Source organism: Lissotriton vulgaris, unplaced genomic scaffold (assembly GCF_964263255.1).
Source record: "Lissotriton vulgaris unplaced genomic scaffold, aLisVul1.2 SCAFFOLD_1490, whole genome shotgun sequence".
NCBI lineage: Eukaryota > Metazoa > Chordata > Amphibia > Caudata > Salamandridae > Lissotriton > Lissotriton vulgaris.
The window spans coordinates 34,471-51,705 of NW_028241819.1; positions in this window are offsets into that span (position 1 = coordinate 34,471).

Consider the following 17,235-nt stretch of genomic DNA (forward strand, 5'->3'; position numbering starts at 1 on the left):
TCGAGAGGTGAGCCAGATTTTAATTTGGAGAGAAGGTCTAAGGAGGAATGGAGGGACAGCGAAGGGAAATTCCAGAGGGAGGGAGCTGTCAAGGTCTGGGAGGGATCGAGAGGCCATGTAATGGGAGAGTTACTCGTGTTAGAGGTCCCTAAGGAGGTCTGGATAGTCCTAATTTTACTGGCAAAAAAGTCAGCTAGTTCGGAGATCCAGGACTATGAGTGCGAAATTTTGGGAGTGGACCAGGGAGGGGAGATGAAATCCTTGACTATCCTGAAGATTTCTTTGCAGGAGTTGGAAGCGTCGTCTATTCTGCTAGCCAGATAGGACTTTTTGCTAGCAGTGATGTCGTGATGATAGTCTCTAGTCATTGCCCTGTAGGTTTCCTTAGCGCTGGCGTTGTAGAGTTTACGCCAAGTCCTTTTGGCTTTTTTGCATTGTTGTCGTTTGACGGCAAGTGCCGGGGAAAACCAAGGGGCAGAGGATCTCACCGGACCCGTCCTCTGCGGTAGTGGGGGGCAAGGTCAGCAAGTTGTTGAGTCAGCCAACCCTGCAAAAGATCAAGGTCCGTTTCCAGAGAGCCTGATAGCAGGCATGGGTGGGTCCCTAGCTTGGATGTCCTCCAATTGCTTAAAACTGAACTTGGGTAAGACAGAGGTTTTGAAATTTGGTAACAATCCTTTAGTCTGGACACCAGAATGGTGGCTGGAGGATCTGGGCTTGTGTCCTGAACCAGCAAGGAAAGCCAAGAATCTGGGGATCATGGTGAACAATAAACTCACCATGGGGGACCAAGTGAACATGGTGACTTCAGCATGTCTCATGGTCCTCAGAATTATCAAGAAAACAAAGTTCTTCCTGACCAAAAACAATCTCAGGACGGTGGTGACAGCACTCATAATGTCGCGTCTGGACTATTGCAACAGTTTATAATCCAATGTTCAAAAACAACATATGAACAGGTTGCAATTGGTCCAGAACGCGGCAGCTAGAATGCTGACCGGAACATCCAGGTTTGCCTCTGTCAAGGGAGAACTAAAAAAACGACATTGGCCTTACAGTACCGTTAATATCACGCTTTAAAGCACTGTCTATTGTCTTTAGGTGGTCAATGGTATTGGTTCTGAGTTCATTATTAAGAAATTCTCTTGGAATATCTCAGGGAGAACATTAAGATCAACCAGATCTAAACTTGTTCAAACCCCCCTTTTTTAAAAAAACAATTGGGGAGGTAGAAGTTTTGTTCATTGTGCAGCTAAAGCCTGGAATGAACTCCCGTTCCATCTCAGAAATGCCCCAGACCTCATCTCCTTCCATAAGGGCCTTAAGACATGGCTTTTCTCTTACTGCTAGGCCCTATGTTTCCCAGGCAATCAGTACTTAGCGCCAGGACACCCTAGGGTAACCGCGCGCTCTACAAGTATTAATAACATAACATGTTGCTCTCAGGTTTTGTGCTAACTACTACTAAAATAGTGCCTAAAACATCAAAGGGCCAAACACAATAATCTGGTCACGCAAGACCGGGGCAAAGTCGAAAGTTAATCCAACCATAAGGGAGTGCGGTTCGACTACACAAGCTGGATTGGGCCCTGTCTAGGCTTACCTTCGGACTTCGAAGAATTTTTGAAGAAAAAGTTCCTGAGAAGGCAAACTTCAGCAGGACAAGGCTGCCTGAGCCATCATCATAGGGAAGCTGCTGGATGGACTTGTGGTGACAATTTCTACCTTTGTACGTTGTCATTTTTTTGGAAGTTGAAAATCTCCATTGGGACAAACTTGCAGGCTGTAGCCGATGAGTGCCCTCTGAAGCCGGATACCTTTGGTGAGAAGTACCACTGAACAGGATTTGCTGCTGTGGAGAAGAACGTAGCAGGAGCTACAGTGAAGTCAAACCAACCAGTAATGCACCTTGGATTGATCAGCTGACAGGTAAATCCTTGAACTCTGTAGGTTGAGAAGTGTGGCTCAATAGTTAGAGCGGCAGACCCTGATGTAGAAGTCTAGCCTGGGACCAGGGTTCAATTCCCCACCTCGGCGGGTCTTGGGCTCAAAATTCCACGGACCTGATAATTCTCTCCTCAGTGCCTAGTCCAATCATGGAGTCCTGCTCCGCAACTCTGGGCAATAGCTTGCTTAATCTCCACAACGGCCCCCACAACGCTAAGGATGCCTGACCTCCACCTTGGGGGTGCCTAGGAGTGGACGCCTCACAGGGAAATCCAGGATCCACAGCGGTATTCGTACAAGCGCCTTGAGACCCTTGCGGGTGAGTAGTGTGCTATACAAGTATCAATTTACAATTTTTTTTAGGTTCTTCTGACACTTTTTGCTGGATTTTCTTTTAAATTTAAGCAAGAACAGAATGTCTGACACCACTTACAAAGCTCCAAGACCTGGCTGGTCTTCCTGAGTTCAAGGGGCAGGTCCAGTCCTCCTTCACTCAGGAGGGCAGCAACACAATCCTTCCAGCTTCAGGACAGCAAGCAGTCCTTCTGAATCTCCCACAGGTCTAGGAGTCTACTGCAGAGTTGGTCTGAGGGTCCACTATTTATACCTGATGCTATCCTTTGAAGTGGGGGAATTTTCTACGCTTCCCTCACATTTGGTTCCTAGAAGGTTCCTCTTTTCCCCTGCCAGGCTGCAAGAATTCTGGGGTGATGAAGACTGTTGTTAGGTTTCTTTGTGTTTGTTGAAGGCAGACCCCATTGATGTGCATGTGGGGCTGGGAACAGCTCTGCCTCCACTCATCCTGTTATGATGAACCCATCCTGCCCACATGTAAGCCCTGTTGCCTCACTGTATGGGAGGAATACACAAAACCTAACAGCAGGGTAATGTGATCCAGAAGACTGGCACCAGGCACCAAATGGTTAGAACAAGAACTTGACAACTTTCTAAAAGTGCCACTTTCAGAATTGTGACTTTAAATCCAACTTTGCCATTAAAGAAGATTTTGAATTGTAATTCATTTGAAACCAAACCTGACGCTTCTACTGGTTCCCTATTAAATGTTAGCACTTATTGAATGTAGTGAGGTAACCAATGTAATTCCATGGGAGAGGTAAGCTTTGCACTAGTTAAAAACTAAATTAAGAGCATTTCACCACCAGGACATGTCAAACTTAAAAACACGTCTTACTTTTTAAATACAATGCACCCTGTCCTATGTGGTGTTTAGGGCCTACCATGGGGTTACTTATATGTATTAATAAGGAAGAATTAGGCCTGGCAAACATTTTTATGGGCAGGTCGAAATGGCAGTTTAAAACTGCACTACAGACTGCAATGGCAGGCCTGAGACATGTTTTAAGGTGCTACTGAAGTGGGCGGCACAATTGAGTGCTGCAGGCCGACTAGTAGCATTTATTTACAGGCCCTGGGTACATGTAGCACCACTTTACCTGGGCCTTATAAGTAAGTTAAATGTGGGATCTGGTTTATGCCAATTCTCAGGTTTAAGGGAGAAAGCATAAGCACTTTAGCAGTGGTTAGCAGTAGTAAAGTCCTAATGCCAACAAAGCAAATTCTGAAAACAGGAAGGGTGAAGGCAAACCGTTTGGGGGAAGACCATAGCAAGGATATCAGGTCTAACAATATGCCAAAGTAGTTAGTATCTCTGTATAACCAATTCTCTTTGCTTTGACAAAGTGCTGAGAATTCCTGAAAGCTAAACATAGAGAGACATTAACTTTTTGATGAACTAATACTAACATCTGCACATCCTATGTTAGAATAACTACATCAAGCTGCGTCACACTACACTCCCTTGTGAAAGATGAATATAGTTCCTATTTGGTTGCTACAAATTGAATTATAACATCTTATCCACGGCATGCGCTAATATTCGAGTATTTATGAAATGTGCTTGAGTTTCAGGCCTGTTTTTTGCCAGAGGGACTTTAAGAAGAACAAATATACCCCGAGTCATCAGAGTACCAACAATTGTATAAAATAATTAATGTGTAAATCACACATAACTACAGGATCCTTCTCCAAGAGTCAACATTTCCATAATCCAATCCTTGGGAACTAGAGACCAAAATCCGTCCAGCAAAGTCTGAGTGCAGCAACATTGTAGCTCAGATTGCCTAGCAAGAATGTCAAGCACCAGGAGGAAAGTCATAAGTGCAAATCCAAGGCTGGAGATCTGTGCATGTGCGAGCTCCTGTGGCTCAGTGGTAAACCAGTTCACTGCCAATACACTACAACACACCCCACTCACAACACATGCACAGCCTTAATCCAGTCAGCATCGGCACTGTGTAACAAACGCAAGCCTTTCCCGTGCTACAAGAAGCTCGGCGTAGATGGGTTCAAGGTAGCTCCTTGGGCACCTACTCAACATGGTGGTAAGCAGCACTTCCAGACCCGCGTCCTGGCACGTGCATGATGGATTCTTAAGGAAGAGCTACTTGCTCATGGATGCCCCTGAAACAAGTTCACATGGACTATCAGGGATGCAGCAGCACTGCTGATGTATGTGATGATGATGGACAGAAGCAATGCATGGGGCAGGATTACTCAGAGTCAATATGTCTATTTATATCGATTTCGTTGCAGGTGTTATAGGCAAATCCTATTAAATGTGTATTTATTATCATAAATATTACTCGTCATTACTTTCGTTTAGAATGATACATTCATGAGATGAGCCTGCTTCTAAAGTATAATACCAGTTCAAGGTCACAACCTCTTCCAGCTGTTTGATGTAGGCGTTGCTCATGTTTGGAACTGGATCAGCTCTTCATCATAAGTAACTTGTGCTAAGCCTTTACTCATTTTTTCTACCCGGCAAACACCCTGTGGGCTTAGCATGCATGGTACTTTGTTCACAAATGTTGTTTTTGGGAACGGAGCGAATCAGAGATTCCAACATTTTATCCTCAACCCCTTTTGCTCAAGTTAATTCAGCACTTGCACAAGGCATGCATGTGAAGGAATGTCTTGTAAATCCACTAACACCCGAATGTATCTTGGAGTTGGGAGTGTCAGTTCTGAGAGAAGTACAGAAAAAACTGAATAATGACGTATTCAGGGCCTTACGACCGCGTGCCTGAGAATGTGTTGTAGTGAGAACGGCACATCATTCTAGCAACAGTGCAGGTCCTGAGCAAGGCATGCATTAGCGCCCGGCACTTGTCAGTGAGGTGCAGTTTGCACATTTGTAAAATACTACGCAGTTTTTCAGGGCACAATAAATTACCAAGCACAGCTGGCCATCAGAAACAGGACCTTTGTCTTTAAGGCTCTGAGTTGGTTGGCAATCACCACAGGAACGATGCGGTAGCAGCCACCTCTGGAAGGGCATCTCACACACCGACTGCATAACAAACTGATGGTATTCAGAGAGTCCAAACATGTTCATAATATTAACATCAAGCCAGCTACATTCCAGAACTGAAATTACAAATGACTAAAGAAAAGAGTGCGTTTCAACAGTGCTTAATTTGAGCCTGCAGTTTCTGGTGCTCAGCACTGGCACTTTATTGTCAACACTGGCACTTATAACAGTCTGCCACATGGTGGCGCCGTTTGTCTAATTTAGTGGTGAACACAAATCAGCTGTTTATTAATTCAACCTACATTTAAGATGACTAATACCTGTGACAAAGCCATTCTTATAGCTCTGGGTGCTTTAAATTGTCGTAATTGTCACACTTGTAGGCGTGGGATGGTTAGTAGTTGTGTTGGTACTGACATAGGCAGTGCTAGCAGGGGCAAGGGTGCCGCATTCTGTTAGTCACCTCCTAACGAGTATCCTGGCATTTATTGTTTTGCATATTAATCACTGCAATGCAGGGAAGATTTGTTTACCTAGAATATCATCTAGTCTTTACGTAATACTAGAAATCCAGTTAACTCTACCAAACACAGGAAGTTAGCCCTCAGGAATGTCTAATCTCTAGAGATACACAGTTCCTGACTCAAATACCCATATCTGACATGAGATGAGTTGTACCAACATTCTCTTCATTCTGGCTTCAATCTTGAAAAAAGTCTGATAGTTTGTGCCCAAAATAGGCGAATGGATTCTTAATCATATACCTGGATGGGATTTGTAGGTTGTCAGAAGCATGTTGTGAGCACAGAAATGAGTCCAGGAGTGTGCAAAATTCAAATAGTTTGCATTTGCATAATTACCGGATATTTCAGGAAATTTGGGTGGAATTATGCATAATTATGCAAAAAGCGCTATACTTTAGCACAAAATGCGTCCTTGCATCGATTTTAGATGTGAGAATGCATTTGCAACTAAAAAAAGCACGAAACACTTAACCACCCCAAACAGCAGCTGTTCGCATTTTGGCTGTTCGCTTTGTTCCCGTGCACTTGTGCTAAATGTTTGCAGCAGATAGTATGTAATCATACAGCATGGCATAATAGCATCATTTTGTGAATTTTCTATAACAAGCCTCCCGCATAATTGCTGAAATTATGTAAGATTACATAGTGCAGTGGAAATTTCACCACGGCATACAAATGACCGCTCAGTATCTTAGTGTGAAATTTGAAGATATGGATGGATAAATGGATAATACAAGAGATGGGGAAAGGCTCCTGCTCAATGGTAAGATGCCATCCCGCAGGTTGCTCATGGGTAATGCCATTGACCAAGCTGCACATGTGTCATATGATATAGAACAAACTGTTCATGGCAAATGCCAATGCGCAAGGTGATCATAATAGTGGTCAAAATATTCCTTATGGGACAGAAGCCAATTGGCAAGCTAGAAATAAGATGGAAGTCCATGATATGGAAGTAGAGCATTTTCAGAATAAAGTCTGGCATAAATATTGTGTCCTAATTATTGGCTACAACAATATCACCACATTGGAGTTGGAATTAATAATAGAAAATCTGTACAATACTTTCATATAAATATTAAAGTCACAATATTTATGACATGGTATTTCTGCATACAATATTCCGATATACAAGGGGATACCATTGACCACAAGTAATGTTCTTAGTGAAAATTGGTGTGTTTTATCTAATAGTTGTGGTCATCAATAAAGTTACCACGTTACCCTCAGTGCCGGCTCTGGGGCGGTGCGACCTGTGCTACCGCACTGGATGCTGACTTCACAAGGGGGCGCCTGTTTTCTTAAAAGCAGCTGCTGCCCCGTTCCTGGCCTCCAGCAATTTTCAGTAGACAATTAAAATGTCAAAAAAAACTCCAGTGATTAATGTTGTTCCTGGCAAGAACAGAGTTTTGACGCTTTGACTCGTGGAAGTTTTGAAGGTAGGGCAGAGGGTTAACATGCTTGCTGCAAAGAACATGTACCATGCAGATCACAAAGTGAATATAATGTAAACAGGTCAGTGGGTTACTGATTTTGTCAGAGCCTTCCTTTTGTTATTGGCAGTTTACAGTGAACTATTAACTGTCATCAAAAAACTGCGTGCAGACTTCAAGGTATAGATTAGTGTGTGTGGATTTTTTCCTCAGACTTTTATTATTGTAATTTTGCAAAAAGGGTTCACTTGGGTACAAATCAGTTCTTGTTATTAAAGAGAGCATCAATCCATTGTGTTACAATTTAAATTCAGAGTTTGTGCTTCTCCATACGAAGTACTCTTGGTATAGTACTCTATACTGCCTACCAATATGGATAACATGTGAATCCACCCCCTGTTGTCCTCTGTCTTATGCAACATTCACTATACACTGACTTACACACCTGTGATTGATTGTCTCAGTGTAATGCATGTGTTATCTAAAGTACTCTGACACCCTCCACTTTTTATAAGTGATGCTATAAAATTAATTAAAAGCATCTGAGAGAGAGGTTATGGAGAGTGTTAAAGGGTGGTACTGAGGGTATACGTGACTGAGGTGGTTGTTGGGGGCGCCAAAAAGCATTGTCGCACTGGGCGCCACCAGTGCTAAAGCCAGCCCTGATTACTCTACATCATCTGACCAAGTTTTCTTTTGTACTATGGAAGTTTTGTCCAAATGGTTGAGTTGAAGTGTGCCAGGACTGCAACTCCCAGACTGCACTGGATTAATAATTGAAAGCCGAGATAGGAATGTGTATCCATGGTGACATGGAGTACTCGGGTATCCATAGTCGTTGGCAAACACTAATATCCACAGCAGAGCTTCCATCCACTCAGATCCTTGTCATATGCCCTCTCCCACAACTGGTGATGTCTGAAGTCAAAGGCCTCTGAGATGAACCAGGCGAGTCACTACCCGAGCCCTTCATTTAGGGCACTCTGGAGCAATGGTACCCTATGCAACAGTAGTTGTGTTAGTGCCCATTATGAGTCAAAGCCTGAAGTTTTAGATATCAAGAAGAATACTTTACACTGGCATCAGAACAGTTCAGTTGGTAATGGTTTCCCCAAAACCTGTTGCCTGGTTCAAGACCCACAAACCCTGTACTCTCTTTATCCGTAGCTTTAATTTAAAACCTAGAAAGCCGGAGAAGCTTTATATGTCTTTTCTCATCTTGAAGTACCTTCGAGCCTGGAAGCCCATCGTGCAGCAATTTTCCTTGATTGATCATCACAGACCTTTATATTGACACCTCACATTTAGGAACTGTCCTATAAGCAGTGGTGACTTTGTGTCAGAGGGGGATTTGCCACCTCTTGTGTTCATTTTCACTCTTTGAGCATGATCCTTCCACTCTCTGCAACCTGCTGTTGCCTCATGTGATCTTCAGCATCATATCCAGCGAAGCAGAAATCGGCGATAGACCTCGTCGGGCTTTGCCGCATCAGCATTTGAAAGGCATCGTTCGTGATCCACCCAGGGGCGAAGAGCCACTATGCTCAGATTCTATCCACATTATTCAGGAAAAGGAGTGTTGAATATGTCCAGACCAGCTTGACCTCAATCACATGTTGCAGGGAGTTTAGCTGAGGCCAGATTACAGAGCCCATGCGGTGTTCAAATATAGAGTTGGAAAAGGAATTACTAAAGCAGGCTTTTCCCGCGAGTAGCTTTTGAGCTATTGATAGCTCTCCACTTACCTGCAAGTAGTTCTCCTGGATTCTGCCCAATCTATTCAATTTGAATTTTTGCTTGATCGCTTCGGCATGTATACTAAAATTGATGAGTGTGTATTCACAACAAAAATATGTGTATTTTTCAGAATTGATAACTCGGTGTTTGCAAAAAAATGGTATACATCCTTTACCACGAAGTTTTTACCACGCGGCTGTTACAATGCAAGTCGTTATGACGACCTGCGCTGGAGGGAGCTAAAGGATTAAAAATAGTAAATTTACTATCCGAACACCTTCCCTAGGGTCCACGGGGACTGGTGTTAGAATAGTAAATTATACTATTCGAAATCCGCGCCCCAACGCAAGTCGTGGTAACGACTTGCGTTTTAAGGGATGCGGTGTAAAGGGATGCGTTGTGACGGTACGCGTTGTACCGTCATACATCCCAAAAAAATGGTTGAATTTGAAAAATATATTTAAAACTGATATTTGAATGATTGATCACGTGACATTGAAGACCCATTAATAATATTATTATTTTTTGGTTCCAGGGGCGTTGTAACTATGGTTGTTATGTATTACACATGTAGAGTATTCCACATTGATGACACATTTTGTACATGACTGCTGCCAAGCATGCCTTATTCACTGGCGAGAACCCTGCTGGTAACATTTCATTGGGTGGGCACTCAGGTACTCTTGTCTGATGTGGTCACTATAGCAACATTAGCAACTCAGGGTAATTTCTGTTTAATGTAAGTAGCTCTCATTAAAGCAAACATTGGAAACCACCCCTGGACTAGGGAATGAGCTGCACAGTTGAAATTCACTCATTTACATTACAATATGAGGTGCAGAGAGATAAAGATTTCTGTACAAATACCATAACATTCCTTATTCAATTGTCAAAGATAAAACTCCAGGGGCTTAATGTATAAAGTTGCTTTTGATTGCAAAGCCTGCAATTCACAAAACACAGGGGTTGTCACTGGAAAACATCTTTAATATCAAAGCCGCTTTGAGAGTCAGAAAAGGCTTTCTGGCTCAGAAAATTGCTATTCCAATCCTTTCTGAATGGCAAGTAGGAGGTGATGTGAAAGAGGCGACCACCTACTTGTTGTGAGTCACAAATGGGTGTGTCACTGGTTTATCACCACACTTGCATTGGCAAACCACTGATGTGCTACCTACCCTGAGCTGAAGAGGTGATGGGCTAACATTGGCAATCTGATCTTGTGGGGCAGCTTCCCCTTTAATAATTGGAAGGAGCAAACAGTGCAGGGACTTCTTTACTCTCATTCAAATAGGAAAACCTGCATTTGTAAAGCAGGATTTGTCTGTGTAAGGAACTGCTTTAAAAGGTTTTTCTGTTCATAATGTGAACACAGCACAGCACAGCACAGAGGCCTGCCTTCTCTTGCAGGCCTCCATCCCGCTGCTAGCAGGCATTTGCAGGTGACCGTAGAATACTTCCTGCATACATTGTAGTAGGAAGGAGGTTTGCGACCACTTGTAAACTTACATTTTTTGTATGCAACTGATTAGTACATCAGTCGAGTCACAAAATGAAGCTTAGATCTGAATCATGTCTGTGTGCAAAACACCAACTGCATTACAACCTAACACCACCTTTTGAGGTATATTATTATACTGTGGGGAAGAGTTGTACCAATTCACCTCTGGGGATCCTGGCAGCGAGCAGCGTCAGAAGAAAGGTTGCTGGTGAGAGAAAACCTTGACTTGTGTTTTGTGAAGGAGGAAGGGCTGTTTTTTTTGGTTGTGCGGTTGCGAGTGATGTGCTTTATTTGGTTAGGATCAACCAAATGAACCAATCACCAGACCTCTGTTGTAATTGTGTGTGTGGGTGCACGCATGCGCAAGCGTGTATGTGTGTGTTTGTGTATGTGTGTGCGCGTGTATCTGTGTGTGTGTTTCTGTATGTGAGGAAGTAACTATTTTCTACCGATGGCTGATGGTGGAAAATTGAATATTAAGAGTGGTAAATATCCATCTACCACTGGCAATAAGGCCACTAAGACAGTCTAGGGCTCAGAAATTGATTCCCATTCTCATCCCTTGGTAGCTTGGCAGGCTTAACTTCAGAGACAGGTATGTAAAGCATTTAAGAACTTTAATTTACTAAATAATTAAGACACAACACCCAATAAAAAGCCAACATCATTTCATAAGAATAGGAACTTTTTTATCTTTAAAATGACACCAAAACGAAAAAGTTCCAATGTAGGGAACCGGAGATATACATTTTAAAAGATTTAGCACTACATAGCACATAGAAACCTTTAGCGCCTATTGGGACATCTGGGCACGCCAGATCAGGACAAAGCCTACGTTTCAGGCCGACCACTATGGAGCCCTGCGCAGCTACCCTTGCAGTTGGCCTTGTACAAAGTTTTACCTTCGGACATAGAAAATTTTCTGGAGTTTTTTCTGCCGGGGTCCCTCTGTGGTTCCGTGGTCCGCGAACTGGGTTCGATGGTTCCGAACCCGTTCACTTAAGATTGTCGGAAATGGACGATTTTGGTGTCAGCAGACCGCAAATGGCGAGTGTAGCGTGTCTGAGTGTTTTTGTATGAATCGATATAGGGGAACACTTTGTATTCGAGGATTTAGTTTGAACCTCCGGGTTCCATTTTGTATACGGCAGCCATTTTGTGTGGTTGCCCTAACATAGGCCCGATGACTGTGGCCGAACGAGTCCTTGAGACAGGATGCCTTAGCTGACTTCTGGGTGACCTGGCCGAACTGACTCCTTGCCCGAGGCCGACCTCGCTGAGCCAGTTCCTTGTTCAGCAGCTGGTCTGATAAAGATCAAAGAGCAGGACGAGTTTATGGTATACTGCTCCCACATTTCTATCTCCTTTCCAATCTGTTTCTGCCTTTCCTTTACGACATAATCATTGATTTGGGTTGAAGGCTTTATGATGGGTTTGTCCGGCCTGATCGAACAGGAAACTTGGGAATGTGTGTGGTCATTTCTGGTGGGCTGGACAACGGAAAATGGGATTGTCTGAGATTGTCGTCATACGCTACTTTCAAAATGTTACACTGTCATTGGTCAATTTGTATGCACCGAATGCTAATTTGAAATGTTGCCTGAGGCTTGATATTTGGCATAAAAGACCATGCTCCGCTTATTGAATTTGTGCAGTCTCTGACGAACCACCCGTGTGTGCTTCGTAGATCTCTGTTCCTGGTTGCAGCCAATAAACTTTGGTCTTTGAAGTCATCAAGAAGTATCCCATGTCTCTGTTTGCCAAGACAGGGGAACTCGAAGGTTTCAGGCGTTCTCCCTGACGCCGCTGGGTTCTAAAAACCCGGTCCTTCAGTTGGTGCCCAACGTGGGGCGACTTCAGCGGTACCGGTCCAAGCCAGAGGTTCGTGAGAAGCTTCGTGTGAAAATTCTGGAGGAAGGCCAGCCACTTCATCGACCCCTGTATGTCGTCGTGGTCCGAAAGTCTTTGCTGCGAGGTTTCCCGCTTTCCGACGGCTACGAAGGACTGCTGCCCTGACTGTCGCCCTGTTTTGGAGCCTTAGACGTTTGTAGAGCGAGACGATTGACGGGTCTTCTGGTGACGCCATCGACATTTCAGTTAAGTATAAGCGGAGCGTCTCCTAGTCCTTAGTTTGTTTGGTATCCTTTAGTGGATCGCTTTGATTTGGTACCTGCAGGCCCCAAAGCCAAGGGATTCGTGTATTCACAAGCCTATCGTTTCTAGATTTCCCTTGTTGTTTGAAGCTAGACTAGTGAGCAAGATGCCTGTTTTTAGCAGTTTTAGACACTTGTTTAGTTGTGGTATATCGAGGGATTCCCGGTTAGAGGATTCGTGTCCGGTTCCTCCCATCGGAACTCCTACATACAATTTGTATGTGAAACATGGTGTGGGCCCTATTAGTTATAATGAGATCTGGGTAAAATATACGAAGAGTGACGGTGTCCTACAGTGGCCCCGTTACGGTAGTTTTGAAACTGAAATTCTAGATAACCTTGAGGTGAAGTTGTTCAAGAAGAAAGCCCGGCCGGCGATGTTTGACTCTTTCCGCATATGGCGCAAAGAAGCCAAACAGAAAGAAATGAAATTAGCGAAAAAGAATAAGCGAGAATGAGGTATGTCAATGGTGCAAGCTGCCATTGCGTATAGAGATAATGAAGAAGAACAAGAAAGTGAACAGATGCTTAGAGTGAGGAAGTTAGCGGTAGACAGATGCTACCCAGTCTTGCCGCCTAAAGAGCAGAAAGACGAGAAAGATCTTGCGAAAGATCCTTTAATGTCGCATCTGTTAAATTCACCGCCACCCTATGCGCAGAATGCTACGGCACCACCGCCACCAGGGGTGGTTGTGCAACTGCCGGTTGTTTTGCCTCCTGCGATTCCTCTACAGCCAGCTCTTCCGTTGGCTACTGTTCCTTTGGCGCAGCCTCCTCAAGGGCCGCCAACTTTGCCCTTTTCTACGACTGCTACTCCTATGTCTGTCCCTAACACTTCTTCAGTTCCGACTTTGGATTCTTCTACTACTGTTTCGTCTTCCCTTATTCTTCCGACTACTCCTTCTCCTAGACAGCGGATGACTGCTGCCTTTTCTGGTTTTCTGACTCCTTGGTTGGGACAATTGGGTATGTCTCCTGTGAGTGCGTAGTCAGTTGCCTGATACAGATGAACGAGTGGTTTTAGATCACATGACACGTAGATGGGTTACATACACGTCTCAGTACGATCTTGAGGGTATCATGGATGTTTTCCGGCAATGGGAAGCACCTAAGCAACGATATGTTTTTGAGATCATGTGTGGGTTCCTCCATGACCAATGGATGGACGAAGTGGGTAAACCTCCTGAAGAGTTGTTTCGATTGAGTTCTGAGTTTGCGAAGGGAACGATTGTGAGTCTCCTTGACATCGAGAGAGCGGTGTCGACGTTATTGTCATTTCGAAATAATTCTTCTTCTGAACGGCTGTTTGAGCCCGATGCGTCAGTTGGGAGAAAAGCGCGTCAGTATCCGATGCGAGAGGTTCCTCCGGTTTGGAGACCTGCTGATGCAAATGCTGTTCCGCCTGTTGTTGCGCATTTTCAGCGAGTGTGGGTACATGTTCCATGGAAGCGTGCTGAAGTTTTAGCGCTTAAGCAGACTTTGCCTGATCCGTGGAAAAATCCAGCTGGATATTATAAAGAGCTTACGCAGACTGTGAGTTTGTGCTTCATGAATTTGGCGGACATAGATATGTTGTTTGGGAATGTTGTTCCACAGCCCATCTGGAATGTCATTCGACATACGGATCATGATAATGAATTGGGTGATTCGTGGGTTAATCTTGTTGCTGCAAACGATAGACAAGTTGGAGGTGCTAAGCCTGAAAATATTATTACAGAACTTCCTGGTAGGATTATTAATCTCATGAAGACTTTGATGCCCGAAGTACGTGTTAATTGGGATAAGTTGTCTGCATGTAAGCAGAAGAAAGATGAGACTGTGTCAGATTTTTTCACGCATTTCGAAGAAACATTTGTCGATCATAGTGGGCAGGATATGGCTACTGAGGGTGGCCAGAGATTGTTTGTCGACAAATTTGTGCACAATCTTCTTCCCGAGTTATGCACTAAGTTGAAGGATTCTGAGAGTGCTTGGCCTGTCTCTACATCGGCGCAGATTTTAGCTACGGCTCAGTACTATGAGAATAGACGCAAGGATGAGTTAGAGAAAGCGGATAAGAAGACTAAGGAATTGAAGACTAAAGTTCTTCTACAACAAGCTTATCCACCCCGTGTTAATAATCAGCGTGATTATCAGCAACCTCAACAGTATTCGAGAAACTCGCAAAGAGACGAGACTTCTCAACAGCGTTTTCCGTATGGCCCTAATCAGTGTGCGTATTGTAAAGAAGAGGGTCATTACAAGAATAGTTGTCCGGTCTTGCTACAACGAGCGAATAGTGCTCCTGGTGTGAGAGGTAAAGGTTCTCAGCAAGCGCCTAGAGGTAGAGGTCGCGGACAGAATGTGCATCCTTTGCCTATGCAGAATTCGATGAATAGTTTTGATCAGCAGCAGAATTCGTCTGGTAGGACAGCACAGTACTACGTAGATGAATATTATGTTGAAGGTTACGAAGCCAATGGTAGTAATTGTTAGGACAGCCATGGACAAAGAGAGGGAGTTGTTTCAGTTCCAGTAGATCAGAGCGGACCTTATGTTGAAGTGATTGCATCAGGTGTGTCAGAGCCTTTTCTGCTAGACACTGGTGCTACGAAGAGTTCTATTATGCACTCTAAACTCCCTGGCGCACCTTTGTCTAGCTTTAATAATGTTTCTGTAGGTTTTTCTGGCGCCCCCGTTACGAATCCGATTTCTGCTCCATTACCCTTTTCTGTTGGTCCTCGTAGGTTTGAAGCACCTCTTCTTTTGACTACAGGTTGTAATGAGAATTTGTTGGGATTGGACTTGTTGAAGAGATTGTATGCAACTTTGTATTGTTCTCCGACAGGAGTACATCTTACTTTGGGTGAAAATGTGATCTCTCCGATGTACGTGTCGAAAGATTGTCTTCCATCGGAATTGTCTTTGTTACCAGATTCACTGTGGGCTACGGGTCCAAATGATGGGGGCCTGTTAGATATTCCCCCATATGTTGTGACACTGAAGGCAAATGCTAAGTTACCGCGCATTCCGCAATATCGTATCTCAAGTGATGGTGAGCGTGCACTTTTGGCGATCATTTATGATTTGATCGACAAGGGTGTTATTGAAGAAACGAGAGGTAATGTGTGCAATAGTCCTGTTTAGCCTGTCTTAAAGAGAACTGATCCTTCACAGCCTCCTGTATATAGATTTGTCATCGATCTTCGAGAAGTGAACAAAATTGTTGTTCCACAATTTCCTGTTGTGCATTATTGACTTTGCATTGCATTATTGACTTTGATTACGGCTTCTGCCACCTGGTTTTCGGTGATTGACTTGAAGAATGCTTTCTTCAGCATCCCGATTGCCATGGAGAGTAGGGATATCTTTGGATTCTCTTTAGGAGGACGAAGTTTCCGCTTTAAGCGCGCTCCTCAAGGCTATTGCGAGAGTCCATCGATTTACAGTCAAGCTTTAAAAACACAAATTGATCTGTTGGTTTAACCTGAAGGTGTAGCCCTTATTCAGTATGTTGATGATTTGTTAGTTGCCGCCGATACTGAGGAGATTTGTAAGGATGCCACTTTGTCATTATTACATCATTTATCTGATTGTCATCACAAAGTTTCTCTCTCGAAACTTCAATTCTGTCGACAAGAAGTTACCTACCTAGGTCACCTCTTATCGAAGGGGGGAAGGAAACTGACCCCAGAAAGAATTCAGGCTATTGCGAAAATGAGTGTTCCTACGACACAGAGAGAAGTACGTGCGTTTTTGGGAATCACGTCGTACTGTAGACAGTGGATTCCCAATTTTTCCTTGTTAGCGAAGCCTTTGATAGCTCTTACTGTTAAGGATACTCCAAATCCTATTCCTTGGACTGACGAATGTCAGAAGAGCTTTTCTGAATTAAGCAAAGTGTTGTGTTCGGCTCCTGTGTTGGGTACTCCCGACTACAGTAAGCCTTTCACATTGTATGTCCACGAGAGAGGGATGTGCATTGTCAGTTTTGACTCAGCAGTTTGGCGATAAGCAACGCCCATGTGCGTACTTTTCGTCGACTTTAGATCCTGTAGCTAGAGCGTTGCCGAGTTGCTTGAGAGCTACGGCGGCAGCGGCTGTGTCAATTCGACAATCTGCTGGTTTGGTTATGGATAACACGTTAGTGGTCATGGTTCCACATGCAGTGGATACCTTGTTGAATCGTACCAAGACACAGCACTTAACTAGTGCTCGGTTGTCAGGGTATGAGCTTACACTGTTAGCGAGTCATGTGCACATCAAAAGGTGTAATACCTTAAACCCAGCTACATTGTTGCCGATTTCGCTTGAGACAGATGATGATAGTGAAGAACAGCACTATTGTTTTCTAAGAACCGAAGAAGAGACGAAAGGGAGAGTGGACCTCCAGGATACTCCTCTTCCTGACTGTGATGATGCTTTGTGGGTTGATGGTTCGTGCTTTAAGTTGCCGAATGGTGATACGACTGCAGCATATGCTGTGACGACTTTGCATACGATTGTTGAAGCTGCACGTATCCCACATAACTCGGCACAAGCAGCGGAATTGATTGCACTTACAAGAGCGTGTGTGTTGGTGAAAGGAAAACGAGTGAATGTGTACACGGATAGTCAGTATGCGTTTGGT